The sequence below is a fragment of the Mastomys coucha genome, unplaced genomic scaffold (assembly GCF_008632895.1).
Source record: "Mastomys coucha isolate ucsf_1 unplaced genomic scaffold, UCSF_Mcou_1 pScaffold12, whole genome shotgun sequence".
Taxonomy (NCBI): domain Eukaryota; kingdom Metazoa; phylum Chordata; class Mammalia; order Rodentia; family Muridae; genus Mastomys; species Mastomys coucha.
In genome coordinates this window covers 7,414,671-7,423,682 of record NW_022196894.1, presented here as the reverse complement: position 1 = coordinate 7,423,682, position 9,012 = coordinate 7,414,671, and the positions used below count along the sequence as shown (strand labels likewise).

Below are 9,012 nucleotides of genomic sequence, written 5' to 3'. Positions count from 1 at the left end.
GATGGAAACCTCAGAGCCTGTTCCCACCTTGAGATCCCTAAATCTCTTTGCCTGAAGGCAATGTGGCTTCAGGCTCTGGGGATTAGGATACAGCCCCACTGCTCTCCTACTATGTGCCTTTCTCCCACTCTGTGCCACTCTCCCACTTTGTCCTTGACATCTCAGGCTAGAAATAGTGGTTGCACATTTATTAAGTACCTACTATGTGCTGGCATCTGAGTGGTCAGAAGCTAGCAGTGAAGAAAATCAACTGGCTGAACCCCAGTTTGTGGGGGCAGTCTTAACATTGCTTCCGTTGAGCCCACCCACCACCTCTAGCTAAGAGCATTGAGGCTGTCCTACTGGAAGGACCAGCATGCACCTGGCTTCACTTCCCCTTCCATGAATGCAAGAGACATTGGACATCCATCTCTGGGCCACTTGTTTTTGATCTCTAGAATCTGCCATGGCTTCAGTTGCATGTCGACATGATGGTGGCCTCTTTGCACACTTCTGGTTCTTACACACTCAGGCTAAGAACAGTGAGGTCAACGCTACAGTGAAAGTCAGGCAGGAAGCTGTTCTGCATCTCAAGGGTTTACAGCAGGGATGTGGCACAGCATGATTCTGGATGCCACCCATTCCAACCAGGTGAGTATCCCCAGACTGAGCAATGTTAGCTAATGTCTACCAAGGGAGACTGAGAGTCTGCGGTGGGATTCACACCTATAATCCCAGCACTGGGGAGGTGAGGCAGGAAGATCAGGGTTACAAAGCCGTCCGTAGCTGCAGCCTGAGACTGTTGTTTAGCTTGGTTATGTGAGTGCTTTCCACTTTCCTTTCTTTTTCTTTTTCTTTTTTTTTTCAGAATATGAAAATTTATTACTGTGTTTCCATTGTTAAATTTTATGATCTTGGTCTTTCCTTCTTGCCTTTGTATAGAGCCAAAAGAGACACACTGGCTACTTTAACCACCTTAAACTGGACTCTAGGAATACCACCTACAGCATGACATTTTCAACCAAATCCAGCAACCAGAACCTCATCGTTTTCCTCAGTGAAGTCCACGCAGCCATCCTTGGGCACGCATGCTGTGATCTTGCTGCTCCTGATGACCTGCACATGGACACACTTCCTGACGGCAGAATTTGGCTGTTTGCCTTCAACCCCTACTTTTTCCAGCACAATTCCCTTTGCATGAGAGGCACCCCCAAACGGATTGGTCTTCAGGGCTGTTCCCAAGTGGGCTTTCTTGTACTGTTTATCATGCCACTTCCGGTCCCGTCAGTGACTGCGGAGCCTCCGGGCAGTAGGGAGACCACGACAGTTGCCCATCTTGCCGGCGCCACGGCCCGAGAGAAAGAGGAGCGCTTTCCTTTCTAACACTAAACATTTTAGTCATTGTATATATGAATATGCTTGTGCACCCCTGTACCTGTGTAGAGATCAAAGAACAATGTGAAGATGTCAGCTTTCTCCTTCCTCTGTGGATCCAGGGATAGAGCTCAGCTCGTATGCTGTGGGAGCTGAGTGGGGCCACCTTCAGGAGTGAACCATGTGATTCCTCCTGGCTGTTTCTCCAGACCCTCCGCTTGAATGGTGGCTTAGACTTCACATGACATCGGTGAGGAACAGTTGACTTCATCATAAATGCACAATCCACTATCAACCACAATGCCACATCCCAGGTCAGAGGCGGGTCTTTGCTTCCTTGTGAGGGAAAAGGGTCTTAATAATCCACTTACTAAACTAGGGCTGGCGCTCAGTTGGTAGGACACTTCCCTAGCATGCATAAAGCCCTGGACTCCATTCTTAGCACAGTATAAACATGGCATGGTGGTGCATACCCGTAATTCCCTACACATCCACACTACAGCCCAGAGCCACCCCGGCCCATAAACCCACACTGCAGCGCAGAGTAGCCTTGCCCCATGTGCCCAGTTAAGGATCCAAGCAGGTAGCAGAGAGAGGGTGAAGAAAGCCATGAGATGTTTCTGAGGGTCAGGCCTTTCAGCAGCACTATCACTCCAACCAATATCCCTGGCCAGAACTCAGAGGAAATCCTACCTGGCTGCAAGGAAGGCTGGGAAATGTAGTTTAGCTTTGTGTTTTGGAGGAAAACCTTGAATGCCCTAGAGTAGTGGCTGTGGATATAGTTCTGCATTCCCAAGTGCACGCTGTGTGTCTACCTTATCCCAGCTTTTGCTGGATGATGGGTGTCATGGATGACTTAGACTGTCACTGTCTCCAAGGAGCTCTGAACCCAGTGGGTGCCCAGGTTACTACTCATTCAAGTTCAGTTCCCAGTCCTATGTTCACTAGCTGTGTGACCTTAGGTAAATCACTTAATGCCTCAGAGCCTCAGGTTTGCCAGCTGGAAAATGGGGTTGGTAACACTAACCTAGGAGAACAATGTGAGGTTCAACGAGGTAACAGTCAGGGCGCTCATTGTCAGGGTCCAACAGGAGGCAGGCACAACAGCTGGGGAACTAGCAGCACCCCAACACCAGCTCTCCACCCCTCCTCCTTCCCATACTCCAAAAGGTCTTAGTCCAACTGAACAAATCAAGCTCCCACTTGGCATTCTCTTTGCAACCCCAATCTCCAGACAGCCTTGCCTTCCTGCCCAGCTTAGAGGTGTGGGCATTGCTCCTGAGATGACCTTGAACTGCCTACCAGGTCTCTCCTCATGGCTAGCTCACAGGAAGATGGGGAAGGTCGGGGGGGGAAGGTCTCGAAGCTTTGGTGTTGGCCTCTACGACAGAGAATCCATGGCTCACTCCTCAAATGCACTCCCTTCCTTGGAGTGAGTTTGGCCCTTGGTGCCCCCCCCCCCCCCCCCCCCCCGGCTCCGGTGACTTCATCTATCTGGCTTCAGACAACTTCTCACAGGCTACCAACTCCCACCTCTGTACCCCTGAGCTTCTAGGAGCAGCCCCAGCAGGATCAGGGCCAGAGAGCAGAAACCTTCAGTCACCACCTGGACCAAGCAGTCTTAAACTCCAGAGATGCAGGCTTGTGTCTCTCCTTAGTGATGATGAGAATTTAATTTACCTCCCAACCTTGTTCTGTGTTTGCACCTAGGGAAAGTCAGAGTGTCTTGGAAAGGACATTTTGGACACAGGGTAGTATTTGGTCCAGTGTGCAGTAGAAACACTGTCAAATTTCACTCTACATTACAACAAAGGGGTCCAGAAAGGCTCCTAGATGTGAAAACTGCACAAATTGAAAATTTAAATTTAAATTTAAATTTAAGCCAGTTGGTGGTGGTACACAACTTTAATCTCAGTGATCAAGAAGCATAAGCAGGCAGGTGGATCTTTGTAAGTTCAAGGCCAGGCTGGTCTACAGTGAGTTCCAGGACAGCCAGGACTACACTGAAAACCCTGTCTCAGAGAGAGGGGGAGACAGAGAAGAGAGAGAGAGAAAGAAAGAGAGAGAGAGAGAGAGACAGAGACAGAGACAGAGACAGAGAGAGACAGAGAGAGACAGAGAGACAGAGAGACAGAGAGAGAATAAAATAAAATATAAACTCGAATGTGGCTCCCAGCACTGCTGCCCAACAGCTTCAAGGCCTTGGGTTCAGCTTCATGCTGTCCTGTCTCAGTTGGGCACTGGGATCATAGGTATGTGCCACTCTATCAGGCTTAAGAACCAAGTTTTCTTGGGAGGCAGAGGCAGGCGGATTTCTGAGTTCGAGGCCAGCCTGGTCTACAGAGTGAGTTCCAGGACAGCCAGGGCTACACAGAGAAACCCTGACTCAAAATAAATAAATAAATAAATAAATAAATAAATAAATAAAAAGAACCAAGTTTTGTCCATGTGGTGCCATTCAGATGGGGCTGCAGGGTTCCCAGGGGATCAGGGAGCAGTTAGAGGAGACTGAGGTGTGCTCTGGAAGCTCTTGGCCACAGCTACAGATGGGAGCTCAAGTCTTCCTTTCTCTTCACGTGCTTCTCTTTTGGAGGCCAGGTCTCCCTTCATAGCCCAGGGGTCTTTAAGCTCAAACCTCCTCCCTCAGCCTCCTCAGTGCCGGATGACAGGCATGTGCAGCTAAGGATCAGCTAGGACTTCAATCCCTTCCATCAGGAGCTGGGGTTAGGGAATGGCCTGGGCTGGAGTGATTCTCAGAGTGGGGCCATCTTCATCTAAGCTTCCACTAACCCTTCGCCCCTTCCTACTCTCCGCCCCTGCCTCCCTGCAGGTGCAGGCTGCCACAGAAGGTCACAAGGAACACAGAGAGGACATGTCCCTGTCTGCATTGTCTGGCCACAGGCTGCTTCTGCTAGAGGCGGACACTAACAAGAAAATTAGAAAGAGCCACGGGGGCTGGAACACAAGGCTTTCCTTCTACCAGGCTGTCTTCAGCAGCCCCAGAGCCCTTCAGCTACAGCTGTCCTCCAAGGTCACCCAATTAAGGTAAGTGTCCCTGTGTGCCTTGACAAAACTTCCAAAAGGACCTCCAGAAACCAAGGCAGGTGTCTCTCCTGGGTGAAATCATCCCTGCAGGCCCCTGTATCCCCAAGACAAGCTGGATCAGCCCTGGTATAACATCCTTGATGCCAAGGTTCTGAGAAGACAGGGGATGGGTTAGCTTCTCACATATTCACTGTGTGCCAGGAAACTGGGGCAGGAGGATTGTGGATTTGAGTCCAGGCAGGATCATAGAGAGCCTATCTCAAATGACCTCTTTCCCCAGAGAACAAAACAAGCTACCAGAGAGTCACAGGGACTGCCCGGTTTCTGTCACTCTCTCTCCACCCTCCTCTCTGACCATTTGCTAAAACACCCAGGATGCCATGCTGTTGAGAACCTGGAGCTGAGGCTGGGTCAGACCCAAGACCATTATTCCTTCCTTCCACCTCTCAGGACTCCCATTCACCAGCTGCTCAGCCATTTGCTTGTACATCCTTATCTGCATCTCTAAAGAGTTGAGGCAAATTGTTGTTGTCATTGATATTATTATTATTATTATTATTATTATTATTATTATTATTATTATTAATTTGAAACAGGGTCTCATTGTATAACCCTGGCTGCCCTGGAACTCATTGTGTAGAACAGGCTAGCCTCAAATTCACATAGGTCCATCCATTTCTGCCTCCCAAGTGCTGGGATTAAAAGTGTAGTCAGCATGCTGATCTGAGGCAGGTTATTAAACACTTCTGTCATCTATCACCATGACAAAGCCTGTTCTAGGCCAGGAGCTGGTGGAATCTCAGGAGAGGGCTGAATGGTGAGCTCCCGAACTTTGAGCCTTATGGTGACAGTCTCATGCTGAGAACAGGGCAGTGGAGACTACTGAGAAATGAGGGCAAGGGTCAAGTGTTGGGAAAACACGATTGTAAAAGCAACAAATGGCAGGAAACCTGTGGCTTACCAGTCTTATTCTAAGTAAGTAAAACACAAGGGGCAACCGGCAAAGAAAGAGAAGCTGCACTTACTGTGATCTGCGCCTACAGCGATGCAGGTAGGAACATGCATGCCAAAGGTCTTTGTATGATTCCCAGTGTTGCATTGGAGGCTGGCTCTGAGCTGTGAAGCAAAATAGAGATACTAAGCAATGATGGTATTTGTAGTGGCATGCAGGCCATGGAGAAGCATGCGCACTTGTGCACTGGGGAGAACATAGCTCGCTCTGTCCATATACAGAGGAGTACATCCTACAGTGCTATATGTGATAGCTCTGGCTCGCAGCGGCGCGTCCACAGACACCAGATACAAGCAGCTCTGTGTTTTTGGAAGTTTAATTAGGAGGGGGGGGGGAGTGAGGACCGCGGCGCGTGAAGGGAGAGAGAGAGGAGAGAGAGAAGAGAGAGATGGAAGAAAGTACCCATATATTTATATGTGTGGTGACGTAGTAATGCAGGTAAAGGTGGGAGCTGAACCCAATGGATTCTGGGAATATGGTCGCCGTTGCCCTGGCGACAGGTCTGTGGACCCGCCCACATATCTGCCGCAGGCAGGTTCTGGATGCTAACAATATGGAACTCACTGTGATGACAAGAGCTGTGTCCCTTGCCCCGTCAGAGCGAATTTAACATCAGGCTTCAAGAGTGCATTTCTCCTGTCTGTCACTATGACAGAAGCTATAGGGGGACCAGGATCCAACCCCCACAAATAGTTCCAAGTTCATTTAAACCACCCCACAGATGGGCACTCTAAACATAAGCAGAAACGTGAATGAATTCCAGGCCAATTACTGCCATTTGCCTCAGCTCCTCGTCCGGGCGCTGGGGAGTTATGACGTGGTTCATCTCACGGGGCTCCTGTGAGAAATCTGATAAGTGCTTGGCAGTGACTGTGTATGGGGTAGTGTGTCATTATGATTGGTGCATGGCAAACAGCCCTGACGCCGTGGAGCAAAGGGACCGTTATACTGTTAGCTCATAGCCTCTGCAAGTCAGTTCCCATCTAACCCAGCATTCAAACAGGTAGATGCTGGAGACCATCAAGCTGCAGCCTATCTGTCAATCAAAACCCACAACCCAATGCCTGCCTTGTTTGTCTCTTAATGAGGGAAGTTCTAAGGTCCCCTTTCAAAAGAGGAGATGGCCTTCTGTGTGAAGACAGGTCCCACAAGGGTTAGTACCTGACTGGGTTAGTATTTCTGTCTGATTTCTTACGGACAGGAGAAGAAAAAGGTCAGAGAGGTTGTAGCTCTTCAAAGGCCACACGGCTAATTTGGCATCCTCTTTTTTTAAAACCCAGGCTTGCCTGACTCCAAAGCCTTTGACATGAGTACCCGGCTTCCCTCCTCCCTGTGAGTGGAGCCCTGGTAAAGCGATCCTGCAATGATTTTTCCGTGGGGGCTTCCTGGGGTCCAGTCCAGAGGCCACCCACTTACCTTCTCTGTTACTTGCTTTTCCTAGTCCTGGAACAGAACAGTTGGGAGAAGCGCTTAGGAGGTAGTTATTTTGGCTCACACTGGCTCACTATTTGAAGGCACAATGACTCACAGAGGGAGCAGCTGAAGCTGTGGCAGGAGCCTCATGAGGTTGTTCACTTACACCACGGTGGATGAGCAGCAGAAGGCAGACAGGAAGTGGGGTAAGGCTAGAAACTTGAAGGCCCACCCCTTAACGACCCACCTCTTTCACCGAGGTTCCACCTTCCAAAGGCTCCACAGCCCCCCCTAAACAGCGCCTCCTGCTGGTGACCATGTGTTCAGACATGTGAGCCTGCAAGAGACTGTGACAGTCCCCGTCACTTTCCTCCTAGGGTATAGCTGTTTTCCAAGGTGCTGCTGGACCATGACTCACCTCAGCTGCTCCTCAAGACATCTGAGGAGAGATAAGGAAGCTGGGGTCCTGAGGCTGTGGACCCTTGCCTGAGCAGCACTCAGTAGCTGGCTCGACAAAAAGTGCCCCAGGTCCTGAGCCTCAGGGGTGTGCTAAAGCAGAAGAGGATGTTCAGACATGAGAGCTAAGCAACACTGTATCAGTTGGGGGTCTCTCGGGAACAGAACCTATAGACTGGATATATAGAAAGGGCAGTTTAATACAGTGGCTTCCAGACTGTGGTCCAGCTAGTCCAACAATGGCTGTCTACCAACAGAAGGTCCAAGAATCCAGGAGCTGCTCTGTCCATGAGGATGCATGTCTCAGCTGGTCTTCAGTAGATGCCAGAATCTTAAGTAAGCTCTAATGACAGTGACGGAATGGACTTGCCATCCAGGGTGAGGGCGAGCAGGCGAAGAGTGCCTGCTTCCTTCTTCCACATCCTAATCTAGGCTGCCAGCAGAGTGTGTGACCCAGAACTAGGTGGGCCTAGCCCCTTGGGTTTTAGTTAATTCTAGATGTAGTCAACTGACAGTAGAGTGCCCAGGGTAGATCGACATCTAGTAACAGAGCTGCAGAGGTTTCCTTGGCAGGACTTGTTAAGAGTCCAAATGAGCACACTGTCTACCTCTGAAGGGGGCACCTGGGCACAGAGCTTCTCAGGGGTGCTGTCCAGAACAGATGAGGACTACTTGCCAGGGTCAGAGAGATGGCCCAGCCAGTCAAGACGCATTTGCTTCCCAGGATCCACACAGTATGAGGCGAGAGCTCACTCCTGTAAGCTGTCCTCTGACCTCCACATCTGTACTGTGGCATGCACTCCACCCCCAATTTTATTTTATTTTTGTTTTGTTTTTTGGAGACATGGCTTCTCTGTGTAGCCCTGGCTATCCTGGAGGTCTGTAGACCAGGCTGGCCTCCAACTCATAGAGACCCACCTGCCTCTGTTTCCCAAGTGCTGGGATTAAAGATGTGCACCACCACTGTCCGGCTTACTACAAAAAGTTTTGTCTTAGTTTTAAATAAACTAATAGAAGTGCATGCCTTCGGTCTCCCACTACAAGAATAGCCCGGATTGAGCCTTCTTCCGTGAGTGCCGAGGCTTTGAACTCAGGTCTTTATATTTGTGGAACCTGCTGAGCTGTCTACCCACTTTAAGTGTCCCCCATGTCACACTGGGACCAAGCATCTGGCTCATGAACCTTGAGGCGGGGTGAGAGGGCATTTTATACTCAAGCCAAAGCACAAATACAACGCTAGCAGGCTTGTTCTGGCCATGCCCAGTGAGTAGTACACCCTGTCGTTTTAGTACTTGGAAGCCTGAGGCAGCAGCGCCTTGACGAAGGCTAGCTCAGAAACAAGCTAAACCGACAAAAGCTTTGTTTGGCCTTTCTCTTTTTCCTTTCTTCTTCCTTTCCTCATTTCTTTCTTTCTTCCTTTTTGAAGACTTTTAGTTTAAAGATTTGTTTTTATTGTGTAAGTGTGGGTGTTTTGCTGGCATGCATGTCAGCACTGTGTGTATGCAGTGCCTGCAGAGCCCAGAAACCAGGGTCCTCGGGAAGAATGGCCAGTGATGCCACTCACTGAGCCCTCTCTCCAGCCCCTCCTTCCCCTTTCTAATTTCCTTCTCGGATGGTAACGATCTGGCATAGACTGGCATTTATGGTCAGCTCTAGAATTCAGTTTCAGAGTTCTCCATGACATCTCTGAGGAAGTCAAGTGTAATGACCAGAAGTCAGTGTCTGTTTCTCTT

At 49.6% G+C, this 9,012-nt stretch overlaps 1 pseudogene; it reads right to left on the bottom strand.

Annotated features, from left to right (window-relative positions):
* Window positions 1-885: 885 nt before the first annotated feature.
* Window positions 886-1,314, bottom strand: LOC116086290 (annotated as a pseudogene).
* Between the last annotated feature and the right edge of the window lie 7,698 nt (window positions 1,315-9,012).